Source organism: Elephas maximus, chromosome 10 (genome assembly GCF_024166365.1).
Source record: "Elephas maximus indicus isolate mEleMax1 chromosome 10, mEleMax1 primary haplotype, whole genome shotgun sequence".
In the NCBI taxonomy this organism is placed as follows: domain Eukaryota; kingdom Metazoa; phylum Chordata; class Mammalia; order Proboscidea; family Elephantidae; genus Elephas; species Elephas maximus.
The window spans coordinates 75489148-75509781 of record NC_064828.1 but is presented as its reverse complement, the minus strand read 5'-3'; the positions used below and the strand labels follow the sequence as shown (position 1 = coordinate 75509781).

At 38.1% G+C, this 20634-nt stretch overlaps 1 long non-coding RNA gene across 3 annotated transcripts in view; it reads left to right on the top strand.

The window, feature by feature from the left end:
* LOC126084765 (uncharacterized) overlaps positions 1 to 20634 on the top strand; it is a 173183-nt gene that overhangs the window by 143827 nt on the left and 8722 nt on the right. The window lies entirely within an intron of this gene.

Genomic DNA, 20634 nt, shown 5'->3' with positions numbered 1-20634 from the left:
TTAACATCCTCAAAAGCAATGCAATTCTAAGACTTTAAAAATCACCTATGATTCTGATTTCTCACTAATTCATACAAGGGTTTTTCTTCAAGTAAACTCAATTAGGTATTATGGTGGAGCTTTAGGCACAGTGCTCAAGTATTGCCCGATGAATTGCACATAAGCTTATTTTCGAATGCATTTCTCACTGTTTTCAAAGGGTCATCATTCTCTAGTGTATTTATGTATTCGTGAGTGTGTAGAGCTGCAGATACACCCTTTGTATTCCTTGTCTAGTGATTAACTGTTACCTGTCTCTCTCACATGCATGCGTGTGCACACACACACACCACATTACAGCACACACACACTCCTTTGGAAAAATATCAGTTCTCAGAGATAGTATAAAGAAAGCCATTGCCGTCAAGTCGATTCTGACTCATAGTGACTCTAAAGGACAGCGTAGAACTTCCCCATAGTGTTTACAAGGAGTGCCTGGTGGATTTGAACTGCCAACCTTTTGCTTAGCAGCCAGACTCTTAACCAGTATGCCAAAAGGGTTTCCAGAGATAGTATTAAAAAAAAATTGCTGTCGAGTGGATTCTGACTCATAGTGACTCTATAGGACAAAGTAGAACTGCCCCATAGAGTTTCCAAGGAGCACCTGGCGGATTCAAACTGCAGATCTTTTGGTTAGAAGCCGTAGCTCTTAACCACTATACCACCAGGGTTTCCAGAGATAGTATAAAAAGAGATAGTATAGTACAGTATAAATCCATGAGATGGAAGAATATTCCCAACCACATTATAATTTGTGAAACTATCTCTCTCAAAAGAAAATATTTCACATTATTATGCAGAGCATTATTCACTCATCTTTATTTATTCATCTCCATTCCCTCCATATTGTGCCTCTTCAGTCCTATCAAGGTTAAAAGACAACCTGATGGGATATACTTTGTAATGAAAACATTCACTGACACAAAGCCCCAGCTTGTCAAAGCTTCATTAAGCATTCAGAGAAGTTACTGACCACTTCTCTAGACTCTATCTAGGCTAGAGAAAGTTTAGTTTTCCATTTGCATCACTCTTCCCCTTCAAGCAATCTCCTATTTATTCTTTGTGACTAAATATTCACAACTTTCCCCAATTCCTCAAAACAATGGTTGCCAGCATCTCTGTGCTTCATGTTTCTTTACACATATCTTCTGTAGTCCTGGTCACCTGGTAATTATTTGTTTATGAATTGCTCTAGACTGTGATGTTCAAAACTGCAGCCACTAGTCACATATGGTTACTTAAATTTAAATTAATTAGTATTAAATAAAATTGAAATATTTATTTCATTGGTTTTGTAAGGCACACTTAAAGTGCTCCATATTGGACACTTGCAACTAGTCCACATATGACTCTCATACCCATTTCTGTTGAGTGAATTCCAACTCATAGTGACCCTATAGGATACAGTAGAACTGTCCAATACGGTTTCCAAGCTGTCAGTCTTTACAGGAGCAGACTCTCTCTTTCTCCCCTGGAATGGCTGGTAGGTTTGAACCATAGACCTTTCAGTTAGCAGCTGAGCACTTAGTCACTATGCCACGAGGGCTCCTTTCCCACATATGACTAGTGGGGAACATGTTGGATAGAGTAGATATAGAACATTTGTATCATTAAAGAAAGTGCTTTTGGACAGCACTAGTCTGGACTTTAGACTACGACTTCTTATATTAATACTATTTACACCTTTAGCGTAGAGCCTACAATAGGTGCTCACAAATGCTTGTTGAATAAATGAATGAGTGAAAGAATTCCTTGATACTAATTTTGCAATCTGAAATAAGTTTTCCATAAATCTTCCACCTCTCTTTTTATTGGAATAGAGACACAGGCTCAAGAGTCTGTTCCTGCAGTTTTAAGCATACAGTAGAAGTGACTTCTGAATTGGGAGAAGTACTTTGCTAGCAAACAAAGCAGGGAAGAGAATTCAAGGAAGATACTCAACTTCAGAAACATTTTGGGTGGCTGGTGTGGAGTAGTAAGTGTTATTGAACACTTACTATCTGTCCGGTGTTGTTCCATATACTTTGCATATATTACCTCAGTTAATTTTCAGGGAATATTATTATGTCCATTTTACAAATGTCAAACGGAGGCACAGAGAGGTTAAGTATCTTGCCCGAGCCACTCAGTAAGTGGCAGAGCCAAGATTCAAACCCACACATTCTAGCTTAAAGCCTGGGCTCAAAATCAGTGAGACGGACTACCTCTCCACATAAGTCAGAAAGGCTGAGAGATTAGACTAGAGAGGGAGTGATAGACAAATGATGATGGATGGCACTCTGAGGAGTTTGAACTTTATTTTGTAGCCTGGGGAAAAACGTTTAAGAAAAGAAATAACTTTGGATATTTGTTTTAGAAATATCACTGTGGTTGTAAAACAGAAGATGAATTAGAGAGGGCAGATGTACCACCAAGAGGTTTACGGCAATGAACTAGACAAGCAATGATGCAGGTAGTGTGCAGGAGATGAAGTAAGAAGAAGTAGGCTTGAGAGAAACTTAAATGTTTAGAAGTAACAAGACTTGGCAACTTTTTGATGAGTGAATGAGTGAGCAAAAGAGGGGCGCTGGACAATGACTGGTAAAGCTTCTTGTCTGGGTGCTTAATAGATGGGGAGACATTTTAGGTGTGTTGAGAACATCTGAGAAAGGGCAAGTATGGGTGGGGAGGAGGAGACAATAGGTGCTGAGTGTCCTTTTTGGACACGCGGATTTGGAGGTGCTTGTGGGGTATTTAGTGGAGACGACCAGTGAGCAATTACAAGTTCATGTGGAAGCTCGGAGGGTAAGTCTGTCCTAGAGATAGAAATTTGGGTTTATTAGCAAAAAAAGTGGTAGTTGAAGTTGAGAGAAGAAAACATCTGAGACAAGAAGGTATGGAAAGAGGAGGCTGCTTAACATTTAAGGGGCAGGTAGAAGAGGGGCCCTGAGCAGATGGAGAAGGGGTTTTAGAGGAGGAGAACCAAGAGCCATAGGACAGTTGTTGCCTTATCTCAACCCTTGAAAACTTCCTCTGATCAGATGTTAGCTCTACCTGGAAGACTAACACCAGTTATCCTATAAATTTGGGGTGAAGCAAACTGTTACTAGGTGTCTTAGTTATCTAGATGCTACAACAGAAATACTGCAAGTAGATGGCTTTAACAAAGAGAAATTTGTTCTCTCATGATCTAGGAGGCTAGAAGGCTGAATTCAGGGTGTCTGCTCCAGGGAAAGACATTCTCTCCCCTCCTGGTTCTTCATTCTTGGTGGCATGAAGTTCCCCTCCTCTCTGCTCTATTCTCTCTTCTGTATCTCCAAAGAGATTGACTCAAGGTACTACCTAATCCTGAAGACTGAGTCCTATATCATTAATATAACTGCCTCTAATCCTGCCTCATTTATGATGGAGGTTAGAATTTACAACACATAGAATAAGTACAACAGATCACAAAATGGTGGATGACCACATAATACTAGGAAGTATGGGCTACCAAGCTGATACACATTTTTAGGGGACACAATTCAATCCATAACACCAGGTATCATCAGCTTTGGTTATTGGGGCCTTGAATTGGTTCTATTGTTTGTCCTGGGACTGGAGTTCCTGCAGATGTTCTCTTTTACCAGAATGTTTGGCCAATAAGTGACTTACACAAATCACTTAACCTTTCTGGAACTCAATCTCTCATTTGGAAAATGTTGGACTTAAACCAGAGCAGTAATTTTCAAACTCCTTTTTCTTTTAGCCATAGAGCCCTTCTCTCAAATGAAATATTTTGTGGATCCTAAATATATTAAACAAAACAAAACAAAAAAGGCTTTTGTTGGGGGAGGGATAAATAGGGGAGTGAGTAGAAACCAGAACCTGTGCTCTTAAATATCACACTAACTACTCCAGTAAATTGTAGAATTAAGCTTAAGTCTGCTTAAACACACTCTAATGTCCTGATAACTTACTTAAATAGAAGAGTGTGGTATGACCAATAATATTTTTGAACTTAGTGATGATGATGATGTACTTTTGTGGCAACCTTTTCCTTGTCAATCCCACTCCTTATTTCTCCCTGCCTGTCAGCTTTTCATTGCTGGCAGAGTCTGATTTTTTTCTTTTGACTGCTTAAGAAAAGTAAACTTCTTCCTAGCTCCAGGGAATAAATCATAATTAGTCTGAGTTAATTGTGGTGGTCTTATTTTCTTTGCCAGTAATTTGAATTGGGATGGGCAGGACATATAACCCTATCTTAACCTATGGGACTGAAGAGAAGGCTGCTAAGAAGCTTCTGGGAAAAGGTTTGTTCATTAGTAAAAGATGCTGCATGGAGGAAACATTCCCATTCTTAGCTGGATGTTGTCATCTACTTGTGATACCTGGAACTGCTCAAGCCAACTTGTGACCACAAGGAGAGACATTGCATGCTATGAATGCAGAGCAGAGAGAAAGAAAGATCCTGGAGTTCTGAAGATGATATTCAGTAGCTGAAATAACTGATCCTGAGCTGCTCTATCCTTGGACTTCTAGCTGTATGTATAAATAATTCTTTATTGTTTAGTCTTGTGTTGTTGGATCTTCCGTTACCTGCATCTAAAAGCATTATAACTGGTTGATCTCTTCTGGCATATAGGTTGTGATTCTCAAAACCAATTCATTCTTTTATACATTTAATATATATTAATTGAATACCTACTAAGTGCTGAGCATTGCTTAAGCCCTGAATATAGAGCTGAGAAGAGCCCAGATATGGAACCTAGCACAGAGAGACAGTGTACCTGGAGCATAGTGAGTAAAGAGAGAGTGTTGTGAGATGCAGCTAGAGAGATAGGAAGGAACCAAATGATGCATGGCATTGTAGTCCATGTTGAGAATTCTGAACTTTATTCTAAGAGTGGTAGGAAGCCACTGAAGAGTTTAAAATGAGAGAGACATGATCAGATTTACATTTTTAAAAAGACACACTGGCTTCTCTATTGAAAATGCATTGGGAAGAGTCTCGAGTAGATGCAGAAAGTGCAGTTATGCACAGTAGTTCAGTAAGAGATGAAATTGGTTTGAATTAGAGTGTTAGCCATAGAAATGGAGACAAATCTGTGACTTTAAGTTATCATTTAGATGCAGAATAATTAGATTTCATCTATGGAATCTGGGTGGTAAGAGAGAGAGAATTGTTTTGGGTACTGGGGTGGAATGAGGTGCTATTTCTTGAGGTAAAGAATAATGGAAAAGAAGCAGACTGGGGTAGCATAAAATACAAGAGTCCAGTTTGGGCCATGTTAAGTTTGAGATGACTGTGAGACAACCAAGAGGAAATTTTAAGACATGAGCCTGGATTTCAAAAAAGAAGTCCAAGTAGGAGATAAAGAATTTAAATTATCTGACATTCCATTGGAATCCCTGGTGGCATAGTGGTTAAGTGCTGAAGCCACAGTTCTAATCCACCAGGCACTCCTAGGAAACTCTATGGAGCAGTTCTACTCTGTCCTATAGGGTTGCTATGAATTGGAATAGACTCAATGGCAATGGGTTTAGTTTGTTTTTCTTTGGACATTCCATTAGTGATAATAGATTTATATTGTGTTGGCCTAACTTTCTGGGCCTGAGGACTAAACACATGCAATTGCAAGATGGCTGTTTTTGGAGCCATTAGCCAGATCTTTAATCATAAAGAGGAGCAAAGTTGAAAGAGAATTGAGTCCATACTCTGCCTCATTGTGTTAGACTTCTAATAATATGAGCTAACCTGCATCTAAATGTCATAGACATTCCTTTTGATGCAACTGTCAAAATATATTTCCTAATCTATAAAAAAAAAAAAAAAAAAAATTTTTTTTTTTTTTTAATCTATACCACCATCATATTTCATCTGGACCAATCCCATATGCTTCTACTGTCTCCCGGTGGCGATATTGACAAAGCAGTTAGATATATGATTCTGGGGATCAGGAGAGAGTCTGGGATTAAAAATGTAACTTTGAGGATCTTTAGGTTGAGGTAGGAGTTGGTAGAGAAACATTCAAGAGCAGAGGGTATTCCAAGAAGGAGGAGGATGTGCAAAGGTATAGAAGCTTGAGATAGTATTGGTTTGTCTGGGGAACTATAAGTTCAAAAAAAAAAGGAAAGTTAGGATTGAGCCTAATTAGTCACTAGAATAAACACTAATAATTTAGGGAAGTTAACAATTAGTTCTTTTTACATAACACAGTGTATTGTTATTTAATCAACGTGGCTTAACATATGTATGGGTTGGGCAGGTAGATGGGAGTGGTTGGGAGAAGTTAATGCTTAGAAATAAGGTTGATTCAGAAGCAAATATATGGCCAGTCTTGTATACTGCACAAGCTATTTAGATTTTATGCTGTAACTAAGTTTGCTTGAACCCATGTCAGAGGAGGCTTGGGAGATGATGAAAGAATTAATTCAAATTAATTCAAATACAATAGACAATTAATTCAAATTAAACAAATAATTATTGAGATGAACCTATTATGTAAGCATGTACAACATGAATCAAACTTGACTCTGGCCTTTGAAATGATTATCTAGCAGGGGAAATGAGACACACAAACTAATAACTACAGTACAAGGTGCAATGTGAAACCAGGGAGCTTTTAAGTCAGGAAATGGGTAAATGAAGATAGTCCAGGAAGGCAGTGAATCGTAGACAAAGGTTTTGTGAATGTCAGTGAGTTTATGCAATGTTAGGAGATTGTGAGTAGAGTGTGTGGTGGGATCAGGAAGGGCAGAAGATGGAATTTGTGAGTAAATGAAAGTCACTCCAAGATAATCCAACAAATATAGATCCAGGCATAAAACAAATAATATTTGGTTCTATGAAAGAGTTCACCAGAGAATAAATAAGCAGTGGTCTCTCTCTAAAGATAAGAGACTTTTATTTAAAAACTTTTATTTTTATACATACAACTCTATAGCTATCACAGGAAGCAAGGTCCACCTGCCAACACTGCATATGTGCCACTAGAACTTTCTTTTCTCTTGTGGGCATATGTCTTATTTCCTGAACCTGTAACTTACCAACCCAAAGGCAACTAGGAGCATACATACAAAGCAGAATAAAAATGTTGGTAATAAAAGGAGACATTAATAGCCTGAGCAGCTAGTGGGGGCTGCTGCTTTGGGAGAAGCTGATCACTTTGTTTTATGGGATAAGGCCCAGGAGAAGCCAACTGTTCTTATCTTTACTGCTGTTGATTGGCAAACCATTATACTGTTTGTTGTTTTTGTGTTTAATTCTCCATTCAATTTAGATAATACTATCAGCATTAAAAAAAAAAAAATTTTTTTCTTTTTTTTATCAGCATAAAATAGTAGGCATAAATCAGAAAAATTCTGAAATTTACTCTGAAATTATGACAATGTATCTTTAGGGAGAAGAGAAAGCAAAATTGACTTTGTCAAAGCTAGCCATTTCTGCTAAAAAAACTGAGAAATTCATAAGGTAAAACAAGAAAGGGTTATATTTTGATAGTCTAACATTCAGAACAAACAGGTGAAAAAAGAAAGTCCAAAGATCTTAACGCTTATTTCATAACTAGACCAGTGTCCATTAAAAAAAAAAATGCAGAATTAAAACGTGCATTCTGAAATGGTGTGTCTTTCAGGAATCCAGGATTATGTCTCTCTCTTGATCTCTGTCCACTATGTGTTGCATAGGTTGGAGGTATACTGTATTGTGTGTGTGTGTAAAGCTTTTGCTAAATTGGATTTTTTGTACCAATCTTACAGGAGGATTTGTGGAATCCTTTCCAGGTACGATATTACATTATCGTAAAGGCTTTACTCCTCTTATCTTTGTGGGCAGAAGGGTCACAATGGACTGCATATGAGGATTAAAATCAGCCTGCTCTGGAGCAAATAAACCAGGATGGATTACACAGAACATTTTAACAAATGCTGGAGGTCCTGGCCTGCCTTTTTCTTTTACCTCTGAGATTTCAGAAAATGTTCCGAGAACATCATTTGGAGGAAAGTAGAAATCAGATATAAAAATCCCAGCAGCCACCAAGGCTGAACTTATCTAAAACTTGATCTTAGTTTCAGGAACCACTTAAATTCTTTCTTTATACTAGTAGAAATGTTCTTTGCTCTTCCTGGGCTGGTGAAATAGGGCACCCAAGGCTCTGCCCTACACAATTCTCTCCCTCTTCTCTGTCAAAGGAGCACTTTTCCTTCCCTGGTTTCTGGGCAATTTCCAGCCACACTTCTGAGATTGCCTCACATCCAGGGGCATCCTCTTGCCTGCGGTGCTCTGATTGCAAATTCTGGAACTGCCTCTCAACCTGTGTGGCTAAAACATTGACTAGCCCCTTTATTACTAAATTGTTATCGCTAAAGCTTTTGTGGGAAAGTATTAACTCAAGAGTATATTAATAGCATGGTCTGGGATTAATATAATACCTTTCCCCCAGAATGTTATAACCTAAGAACTGTGCTGGCCTCCCAGTGTGCCCTAGAGAATTAGTAAGAGCACATCTTGCTACTCCATTCGAAGAGACACAAAAAATGTACAATTAAGGTATTAAGAGAAGTTATTATTAAAATCAAATTACAATGAGCAGCTTCTGAATTTTAAAGTAGGTAGAATAATTTATGAAGGTGAGAGAAATAAAGCTCTTTTAGAGTACCGATGGGAGAGAGGAAAAGAAAAGAGAAAAATACAGGTCTCTGTCCTGGTCCTCTGGACACCCGAAGAAGGAAATCTAGAGAAGATGGTCCATGGTTGAGCAAAACGCATTAAGAACTCTTAGAAAAGGAGTACATGCCCAAGCCATAGGGACCAGAGAGCTAAATTGTTCTGCAAATTAAAGAAGGGAATTGAGTTTCCAGAAGATTCCTGAGGGAGAGAGTTTTGGAAGCAGAGAAGCATGGAGACTTGAGGGTATAGGTAATGTTCAAATTTTGTTTGCTGCATAGTGCACAGTACTCAATCATCATGCATTGTGTTTTGAGTGGAAATTAAGGAAAAGGAGCCACATTCCTTCTCTGACACAGAACTGGGAGGGTAGAATGAGTGTGACTGGAAAAGAAACAAGCAACCCCTTCAACCATCCCTCCTCCTTGCCCCTGCTTCATTTATGGAGAATCCCAGGTGAGGATGGGCAAGGCAACACTCAGGGGGGATGGCATTCAAGAAAGTGTCCTCCTCATCTCCAGTGCACCTGAATTACACTTGTCTACAGATGGCTACTTAGTGGGCATTCTCAAACTGAAATTGAGAAATAGTAGTGAAGAACACACTTAAAGTTCAGTCTTTGGAGCCACTCTGACCTAGGTTTGAATCTTGGATGTGAAAATACATAGTCTGTATGACTTTGGGTACATTTTAAAACTTATTAAAACTTTTGACACCTGACCTATGAATTGGGGACAATGATACTTGCTCCAAGATATTGTACTGAAGACTGATATAATTTTTGTCAAGCAGGTACGACTGGGAAATTGCATGAGAGAACTTTGCAAGACCAACAACTTAATCACTGCCAGTACCTTTTTCAACACCATAAATGGCAACTGTGCATGTGGACCTCACTGGATGGAATACACAGGAATCAAATCAACTACATCTCTGGAAAGGAACGATGGAAAAGCTAAAGGCCTATCATCAGTCAGAACAAGGCCAGGGCCGACTGTGGACAGGCCATTAATTGCTTATATGCAAGTTCAAGTTGAAGCTGAAGAAAATTAAAGCAAGTCCATGACAGTCAAAATACAACCTTGAGTATATCTCACCTGAATTTGGAGAGCATCTCAAAAATAGATTTGACTCATTGAACACTAATGGCCAAAGATCAGACAAGTTGTGGGATGACATTGAGGACATCATACATAAAGAAAACAAAAGGTCATTAAAAAGACAGGGAAGAAAGAAAGACCAAAATGGGTGTCAGAAAAGACTCTGAAACTTGCTCTTGAACGTCAAGTAGCTGAAGCAAACTGAAGAAATGACGAAGTAAAAGAGTTGAACAGAAGATTTCAAAGGACAGCTTGAGAAGACAAAGTAAAGAATTATAACGAAATGTGCAAAGACCTAGAGTTAGAAAACTGAAAGGGAAGAACACACTTGGCGTGTTTCGAGCTGAAACAACTGAAGAAAAAAATTCAAGTCTCAAGTTGCAATTCTGAAGGATCCTGTAGGCAAAATATTGAACCATGCAGGAACCACCAGAAGAAAATGGAAGGAATGCACAAAGTCACTGTGCCAAAAAAAGTTGGTCAACATTCAGCCATTTCAGGAAGTAGCATATGACCAATAACTGATGGTAGTGAAGGAAGAAGCCCAAGGTGCACTGAAGTCATTGGCAAAAAGCAAGGCTTCAGGAATTGATGGAATACTAATTGAGATGTTTCGACAACGGATGCAGTTTGAAAGTGCTCACTTCGTCAATGCCAAGAAATTTGGAAGACAGCTACATGGCCAGCCGAACTGGAAGAGATTCATATTGTGCCCATTTCAAAGAAATGTGATCCAACAGAATGTGGGAAGTATTAAACAATGTCATTAATACTACATCTGAGTAAAATTTTGCTGAAGATAATTCAAAAAATGGTTGCAGCAATACATCAACAGGGAACTGCCAAAAAGTCAAGCCAGATTCAGAATAGGATATGGGAGGAGGAATATCAATGCTGATGTCAGATGGGTGTTGGCTGAAAGCAGAGAATTCCAGAAAGATGTTTACCTGTGTTTTCTTGACTATGCTAAGGCATTCGACTGTGTGGACCATAACAAATTATGGATAACATTATGAAGAATAGGAATTCCAGAATACTTAATTATGCTTATGAGGAAACTGTACATGGACCAAGGGGCAGTTGTTTGATCAGAACGAGGGTATACTGAGTGGTTTAAAATCAGGAAAGATGTACGTCAGGGTTGTATCTTTTCACCATACCTATTCAATCTGTATGCTGAAGCTGGACTGTATGAAGAAGAATGGGGCATCAGAATTGGAGGAAGACTCATTAACAACCTGTGATGTGCAGATAATGCAACCTTGCTTGCTGAAAATGAAGAAGACTTGAAGTACTTGATGATGAAGGTCAAAGACTACAGCCTTCAGTATGAATTACACCTTAACATAAAGAAAACAAAATCCTCATAACTGGACCCATAAGCAACATCATGATAAACAGAGAAAAGATTGAAGTTGTCAAGGATTTCATTTTACTTGGATCCCAATCAACACCCGTGGAAGCAGCAGTCAAGAAATCAAATGACATATTGCATTGGGCAAATCTGCTGCAAGAGACCTCACTGAAGTGTTGAAAAACAAAGATGTCACTTTGAGGACTAAGGTGCGCCTGACCCAAGCTATGATATTTTCAATCCCCTCATATACATGGGAAAGCTGGACAGTGAATAAGGAAGATCAAAGAAGAATTCATGCCTTTGAATCATGGTGTTGGCAAAGAATATTGAATATACCATGGACTGCCAGAAGAATGAAAAAGTCTTTTTTGGAAGGAGTACAGCCAGAGTGCTCCTTGGAAGCGAGGATGTTGAGACTTCATCTCACATAATTTATATGTGTTATCAGGAGGGACCAGTCTCTGGAGAAGGACATCATGCTTGGCAAAGTAGAGGGTCAGCGAAAAAGAGGAAGACCCTTGATGGGATGGATTGACAGAGTGGGTGCAACAGTGGACTCAAACATAGCAATGATTGTGAGGATGGTGCAGGACCAGGCAGTGTTTCCTTCTGTTGTACATAGGGTTGCTATGAGTCGGAAGTGATTTGGTGGCACCTAACAAGAACAAAAACAAGTAGCACTGAGCCTGATATGTAGTACATATGCAACATATGGTAGCTTGTATTAATACTAGCAAGTTAGGCTTCTATTTCCCCACGTGGCTGTCAGTTTGTCATACTGTGGGGGCTTGTGTGTTGCTGTGATGCTGGAAGCTATGCCACCGGAATCCAGATACCAGCAGGGTCACCCATGGAGGACAGGTTTCAGCTGAGCTTCCAGACTAAGACAGCTAGGAAGAAGGACTCAGAGGTCTACTTCTGAAAAGGAATTAAGCCAGTGAAAAAAACTTTATCAACAAGGGGATACTGAGTGGTTTAAAGTTAGGGAAGGTGCGCGTCAGGGTTGTAGCCTTTCACCATACCTATTCGATCTGTATGCTGAGCAAATAATCCAAGAAGCTGGACTATATGAAGAAGAACGGGGCATCAGGATTGGGGGAGACTGATTAACAACTTGCATTATACAGATGACATCAACTTGCTTGCTGAAAGTGAAGAGGACTTGAAGCACTTAATAATGAAGCTCAAAGACCACAGCCTTCAGTATGGATTGCACCTCAGCATAAAGAATACAAAAATCCTCACAACTGGACCAATAACCAACATCTTGAGAAGCAGAGAAAAGATGGAAGCTGTCAAGGATTTCGTTTTACTTGTATCCACAATGAATGCCCATGGAAGCAGCAGTCAAGAAATCAAAAGACTCATTGCATCGGGTGTATCTGCTGCAAAGGACCTCTTTAAAGTGTTGAAAAGCAAAGATGTCACCTTGAAGACTAAGGTGTGCCTGGCCCAAGCTATGGTATTTTCAATTGCCTCATATGCATGTGAAAGCTGGACGATGAATAAGGAGGACCAAAGAAGAATTGACATCTTTGATTTGTGGTGTTGGTGAAGAATATTGAATATACCATGGACTGCCGAAAGAATGAACAAACCTATCTTGGAAGAAGTACAACCAGAATGCTCCTTAGAAGCAAGGATGGCGAGACTGTGTCTTACATACTTGGACATGTTTTCAGAAGGGATCAGTCCCTGGAGAAGGACATCATGCTTGGCAAAGCACAGGGTCAGTGGAAAAGAGGAAGACCCTCAACGAGGTGGATTGACACAGTGGCTGCAGCAATGGGCTCAAGCATTATGATTGTAGGGATGGTGCAGGACTGGGCAGTGTTTAATTCTGTTGTGCACAGGGTTGCTATGAGTTGGAATCAACTCAATGGCACCTAACAACAAAGACTTCTATTATGAAACTTCAGAATATCAATAGGCTAAGACAGTAGTTTTTTAATCCTTTACTATCATCTGTTCGCCCTGCTCTGAACTGGTACTGAGATGATACAAAAATTAAATTCAGGAGGTAGTTCCAGGTGAACGTGGGTGGAATCATTAGCAGTGAGAAAAGAGGAAAGGAAATGCAAAGATAGGGCCTTGGCAGCCAAGGGAAATTTTCTTGGCCTTCTGGTCAAGGCAGTATTTCCTGGTGCTCACTTAGTTGAGAGAAGGAAGCCGGGCAGTATACATAAACGTTAATGACCTGTATTCTCATCACAATGGGAAGTTTTTTTGGACACTTCTTTTCTAATGCGGAAGAGTGGAGCAGTGATCTTGAATGAATATAACATAGTGATCATGTAAGTGATCATATTCTTGTAAGAATATGATGTATCAAAGAGCAGCAAGATAAGGCTGTGGAAGTAGGAGTAGTAGCCCAGAAAGCATACGAATGCATTGTTCTGAACCATGCTCTTATGACAATAATGATATTATTAACAATATTATTATAACAACAGCAATTTCAACAGCAATAATATTTACTGAGCTTTTACAATATCACAGACACTTTAGTACTCAAAATACATGATTTCATTTAATCATTACAACCCTGAAATAGATACTATTATTAACCTATTTCACAGATGAGGACTGGAAGCACATTAAGTGCCTCGCCCAAGGACACACAGCTTAGTATGTGAGGGATCGGGGAAGCTAGTACATGTCTTTCTGATGCAAAACAAAAAAACAAAAAACCCAAAACTCATAAATCCTAAGCAATATTGCCAAAAGGTACCCTTTCTTTGGTTTATAAACACCCTTACTGTTTTCCTTTTAATTTATCTCCCAGAAGGCTTCTCTGCAGAGTCTGTCCAGCCTCCTACCTCACCTCTGTTCTCCATGCTCAAGCCCTCATTACTGGTTCTTAATCCCTAGGTTCCTACTTTTTCATGTCAGAAACCATCTTCCTTTTGTTTCTGGGTTTGTTGTGTTGGTTTAATTACAGTTCTCTTTTCACAGCATGCTACCAGCACAGTTTATGCTAAGTGACTTTCAAGTTTTACTTTTTTCCACTTCATCCCCATCCTCACTCTATTTTCCTCCCTCACCATATACACTTACTCTAATGTGTACAGTATATATGAATATATCCTTGAAAGACATATAATATTGTTTTAAACCAAACCAAATCCCCTGCTGTTGAGTTGATACCGACTCATAGGGACCCTATACGGTTTCCAAGGCTGTAAATCTCTATGGAAGCAGATTGCCACATCTTTCTCCCTCGGTGCCACTGGTGGTTTCGAACCGCCAATCTTTTGGTTAGCAGTCCATCACTTTTAACCACTATGCCACCAGGGCTCCTTAAGTTTTGTAATTTATCTACATAGTGTTGTTTTATGCATTTCATTCTATTTCTCACTAGTTTTCACTTAACAGATGACTTTGACTGCTGGGGAATATTACATCTTCTGCTTTTTTACCTATGCTTCTAGCCCCGGGCTGAGAAATTTTAATAAGGGAAATGGTGCAGTCCTGGTGTAACCGCAATGGAGGTGTGACTGACTGACCAGCATACTACAGACATGATCTATTGTGTATACATCACAGCTAAATACCCAAGGTCTTCTAGAGAATTCTTAAGTGATGGAAATTATTTTCTTTTATGACACAAAGTTATCCAGGGGTAGAATACTCCAACTGACCTCTTTGCTCACCAACAGCACATCAGCAATTTACCCAGGAAAAGAAAAATAAAGTCCATTATTTTCCAGGTAATCAGGGTTTTTCCTTCTCCATCCTCTCTTCCTTTTCCAATATGAATTTTGCTTTGCCTTTGTTAGATGAAATTAATCTTTTTTTTGGTTACAAGCAAAATAGGGAACTATTTGTTTATATTTAACTATTATAGGAAACCCTGGTGGTGCAGTGGTTAAGAGCTACAGCTGCTAACCAAAAGACTGGCAGTTTGAATCCAGCAGGGACTCCTTGAAAACCGTATTGGGCAGTTCTACTCTGTCCTATAGGGTTGATATGAGTCAGAATCCACTAAACAGCACCTGGCTTGGCTCTATTTTTTTGGTTTAATTTTAACTGTTTGAGTTCTTAATTGACAACTCTTAGTTGGTCCCCAAACCCTGCTACCACAAGAAGCCTTTTGGTGAACTTTGTGATAAATATTTTTGAAGATGTCCCCTTATAGACTTGGGCAAGAATGTCTCTGAAGATCCTAAAGAGAAGGGATTGAATGTTTTAAACACATATTCAATTCCATTCAATATTGTCAAATTGCTTGTTAGAATGGTTGTGTCAGTTTACAGTCCTACTAACCATGCCCTTTCCCACATTTTTTCCCCATGCTTGATATTGTTTGACTTACTAATTTTTGGCAATATTTTATTTCTCTGGTAAGAGTGAAATGGAACACCTTTTCACATACTTGTTCATCATTTAAATATTTCCTTCTGTGAATTGTTTGCTCATATATTTTGTTTATCTTAATATTGTTGATTTTCAGGAATTTCTTGTATATTTTATACATTTATCTTTGTCAGTTTTTGGCATTGCAACTATCTTCTCCCTTTCTGCAAACTATATGTTAATTTTGACTGTAGTGTCATTTGTTTAAGAAAATTCTTATTTTTAGTGTATTTAAATCTACAGTTTTTTGATTTATGTTTTTTGGAGAGGTATTGGTTTAGAAAGACTTTCCCATGTCAAAATTGAGAAATCTTCTCTTACACGTTCTTCTGCTAGCTTTGTTATTTTGCTTTTCACATTTAGTTTTTTTTTCAGCTTTACTGAGGTGTGATAAATGTCTAATAAATGACATATATTTAAGATATATAATATGATGAGTTTTAACACATGCATACACCCTTGAAACCATCACTAGAATCAAGATAATGAGCATTCCCTTCACTCTTACGTCCCTTTGTAATCCATTGCTCCCTGCCCTTCATTCACAGGCAACTGTTGCTCTAGTGTCTGTCACAATAGTTGGCAATGTCCAGAATTTTATATAAGTGAAATAATGCAGCATGTAATCTTTTTCTAATCTGGCTTTGTTACCTCAGCACAATGGTTTGGAGATCTGTGGTGTGGATCAGTAGGTCATTCCTTTAAATTTTCAAAAGCAAACCCAACCCAACCCACTGCCATCGAGTAGATTTCGACTCATAGGGACCCTAAAGGACAAAGTAGAACTGCCCCATAGAGTTTCCAAGGAGTGGCTGGTGAATCTGAACTGCCGACCTTTTGGTTAGCAGCCGTAGCACTTAACCACTATGCCACCAGGGTTTCCTTAAATGTCCAAGTAGTACATTATTTGGATATACCGCAATTTGTTCATCTGTTTACCTGCTCGTGAACACTTGGGCTGTTTTCAGGTTTTAGCTATCACAAAAAGAGTTGTTGTTATGACCATTTGTGTATATGTAATTCTTTCGGTGAGCATATGTTTTTAGCTCTTTCGGGTAAATGTTTGGAAGTGGAATGGCCCAGTATATGCTAAATGTCTGTTAAACAGTTTTTAAAAGAGTTTTGAAACTGTTTTACATTTCCACCAGCAGTGTATGGTCAGTCTTTTTAATTTTAGCCATTCTAATAGGTGTGTTGTGGTATCTCACTGCGGTTTGAATCTTTTCTTGTGCTTATTGGCCATTCATATATCTTCTCAGGTGATGTGCCTGTTCAAATATCTTACACATTTTTTGGAAGGTTGTTTATTTTATTATTATAGAGTCACAAGAGATGTTTATGTATTTTGAATACAAATTGTCAGATACAGGCTTGGCAAATACTTCTCCAAGCCTGTGGTTTGCCATTTCATTTTCTTAACATTATTTATTGAAGAGAAGTTTTTAATTTTGATAAATTGTAGTTTATTGATTTATTCTTTTATAGTTTATGCAATTTGTATCCTCTTTAAGAAAACTTTGCCTAACTCAAAGTCACTAAGATGGTCTCTTTAGTTTTTTTTATAGAAGATTTTTAGTTATAGCTCTTATTTTTAGGTCTCTGATCCATTTCAAGTTAATTTTTACATGTAGTGTAAGGTAAGAGACAATTGTTTATATTTTTGCATACAGCTATCTGATTGTTTCAGCACTATTTTTTTAAAAAATTTTTCTTTCCCATTGAATTGCCTTGGTACCTTTGTCAAAAATAATTTGGTCATATGTATGGATCTATTTCTGAGGTCTCTATATTAAGTTCTGTTGATTAGAAGATATTGAAAAGTTCTATTGATTAAAAGACAGTACCACATCGTTTGGATTACTGCAGGTTTATAATGTCTTGAAATCAGCTAGTGTATAACCATCAACACTGTTCTATTTCAAAATTATTTTTCCTGTTACAGGTTCTTTATATAAATTTTAAAATCAGCTTTTCAATATCTACATAAAACATCTACTGGGAGTTGTACTGGCTTGTTGTTAAATCTATAGATCAAAGTGGTGAGATCTGACAACTTAACAATATTGAGTATTTTGATCCACAAAATGGTATATCTCTTTTTTAGTTCTCTTTTAATTTCACTTGTTTTGTAATTTTCAGTGTACAGGTCTTGCATATATTCTGTCAAATTTATGCCTAAGTATTTCTTATTTTTTTGTTTATAAAAAAATAATTTTTTTATTTCTTATTTTTTTGTTTATAGATGGTATTTTTTAAATTTAAACTTCCAATTACTCACTGTTAATATAAAGAAATGCAATAAATTTTTGTATAATTGACCTTGTATACTGAAATCCTGCTAAACTCACTTATTAGATCTAGCAGTTTTTGAGGTTCTTTAGGATTTTTTGCGTAAATGATCATGTTTTCTGGGACTAAAAACTGTTTCAATTCTTTTTAATTGGTGTGCTAGTGCTACTGTAACAGAAATACCACAAGCGGATGGCTTTAACAAAGAGAAATTTATTTTCTCACAGTCTAGTAGGTTAAAGTCCAAATTCAGGGCATTGGCTCCAGAGGAAGCGTTCTCTCCCTGTCAGCTCTGGAGAAAGGTCCTTGTCCTCAATCTTCTCTTGGTCGAGGAGCTTCTCAGGCTTAGGAACCCCGTGTCCAAAGGATGTACTCTGCTCCTGGTGCTGCTTTCTTGATGGTATGAGATCCCCCTGTCTCTGCTTGCTTCTATCTTTTATATCTCGAGAGGTTGCCTCAAGACACAATCTAATCCTGCAGGTTGAGGCCTGCCTCACTAACACAGCTGCCGCCCATTATTCCTCGTTAACATCATAGAGGCATAGAGGCAGGATTTACAACATATAGGAAAATTACACAATACCAGGAATCATGGCCCAGCCCAATCAATATACACATTTTGGGGAGGGGGGAGACATAATTCAATCTATGACAGTCTGTGTACCTTTTATATTATCTTTGTGAAGCTTTATTTTATTTTTTCAACTTATTTTACTTGCTAGAACCTCTAGTGTAATGTTGAATAGGAGTGGACATACATGACTTGTTTCAGATCTTAGGGAGAAAGCATTCAGACTTTCACTATTAATTATATTGTTAACGGTATATTTTACATATATGTTTTTGTCAGATTGAAGTTCTCATCTATTCTTTGTAATGAGTTTTTTTTTTAATCATAAATGAATGTTGAATTTTGTCAAATACTCTTTCAGAATCTATTGAGATGATATGTTTTTTTCCTTTTTATTCTGTTAATGTGGTGAGTTGCAGTGATTGGCTTTCTAATGTTAAACCATCCTTGCATTTCTGGGAACAACTCTACCTGGTAATGATGTCATTTCCTTTTTATATATTTTTGGAGCCAAGTGGATAAAATTTTGTTATAAATTTTTGTATCTTTGCTAAGGAGGGACATGAGGCTGTTTTATTTATGGGTAAAGTTTTTAAGTACAAATTCAGCAGATAATAGATATTAGGCTATTCAGGTTAACTATTTCTTCTTCAGTAAGCTGTGGTAGTTGGTGTATTTCAACGAATTTGACCATTTCACATTAGTTTTCAAATTTATTGGCATAAGATTGTTTATAATGTTGTCATATTATCTTTTTAATGTAGGCAGGAGCTGTAGTTGTTTCTCAGTCTGATTTTGATAATTTGTCTTCTCTCTTTTGTTCTTGATCAGTCTGGCTAGAAATTTATTAGTTTTATTGACTGACTTTTGAGTTCATTGATTTTCTCAATCATTTTCCTACTTTCTGTTGCATTGATTTCTGCTCTTATCTTTATTATTTCCTTGATTCTTCCTACTTTGAGCATGTCTCAAGGTGGAGAAACTCTTATATACAACCTGAGCTTGCAGATTTCCTGTTTGCTCCTCTTTATCTGACTCCTGATCCCGTTCTTCTCCTCAGGGCACTTCTCTATACTTTTGCTTCAAGCATTTTTCTTTTCTACCAGAGCTTCATGAGGTTGTAATTGTCTAGGCTGTAGGGCTGGATGGGGGTGGGAAGAGAGACTGACCCGTCTTTTGGTTATTGGCACGCCATTGCATCTGGATGATTTAATATGCAAGGCATGTCAGGAGGGAAAGTGGCTTCTCTCTGCCTGTTTACTGCCCGTGGTGTCTGGCCCTCTTATACTTTTGGTAGCCATTTCCAGCTACCTCTGGGTCCCAGCTTCTATTTTTCCAGAAATTTCTTACGTTTTTTGCTTTTCTGAGTTTTTTAAAAACGTCTTTCTGCTGTCTGTGCATCTCCAGGGTTCGGTTCAAAGATGAGGCAGCCAACGCTCTGTGTGTGAAATCCTTTTCTCCAATTCCCTTTGGATATGCCCTTTTTTTTGCATCTCTGATTCTCTTCAAATGTTACTCAGCCTATTAGAGAATTTAATTTTGTCAGGGGTCTTTTGAATCTGAATGAGTCTACTCAGTGTTCCAGGACCTTGGTTCCATTGATTAGATAGGAGGGAGTGTGACTTTGATTTCAGTAAGGAGAAATTCCATTAGGTGCTCATTCATTGTCCTAGAGAGAAATTTTGTAATGTTCTAAAAAGAATAATTAAAAAAAATACTTGCAAGTTGTCGCACAGTACAATTTAGAAAATGACAGTGTCAAGCTTCTCACTAAACTATACAGGATAAACAGTATTAAAATAATAGAGTTAGAGGTGTTATACTGTTACCAATTACCAATTTGACACAAAGGGTCCTTGTCTTTTCCCGAGTAAGAATACAAACAAAAGACAAACTTTATCTTCAGCAAGCTTTATTTTGCTTGAGTCAAGCAAAAGGAGTCATCGAGGATCTAAGCCTCTCCAAAAGACTGACTCGAAAAGGGAAGTAAGGCTAGGGCTTATATGGGTTTGGTGGAGACAACAGAGTAATGAATATTTAGTGGGCTTCTTTCAAGGGGCGGGTACTTCTCAAAATGGCGGCATATGTTAATTAGGTTGTGCACGCATCTGGAATCTAAGATGGAACCTACTGATATTCAAGATGGAGTCCTCTCAGCAGCCCTTGGCATCACTTATTATGGGATATAGCGCAAGCACACTTGATCTTCCGCACTACCTTTGGAGGGCGAAGGAATGTCAAACAGCAGTCACACTCTGCTCCTCTGTGCATGTGGAGCCTGCAAAGGAGGAGGGGA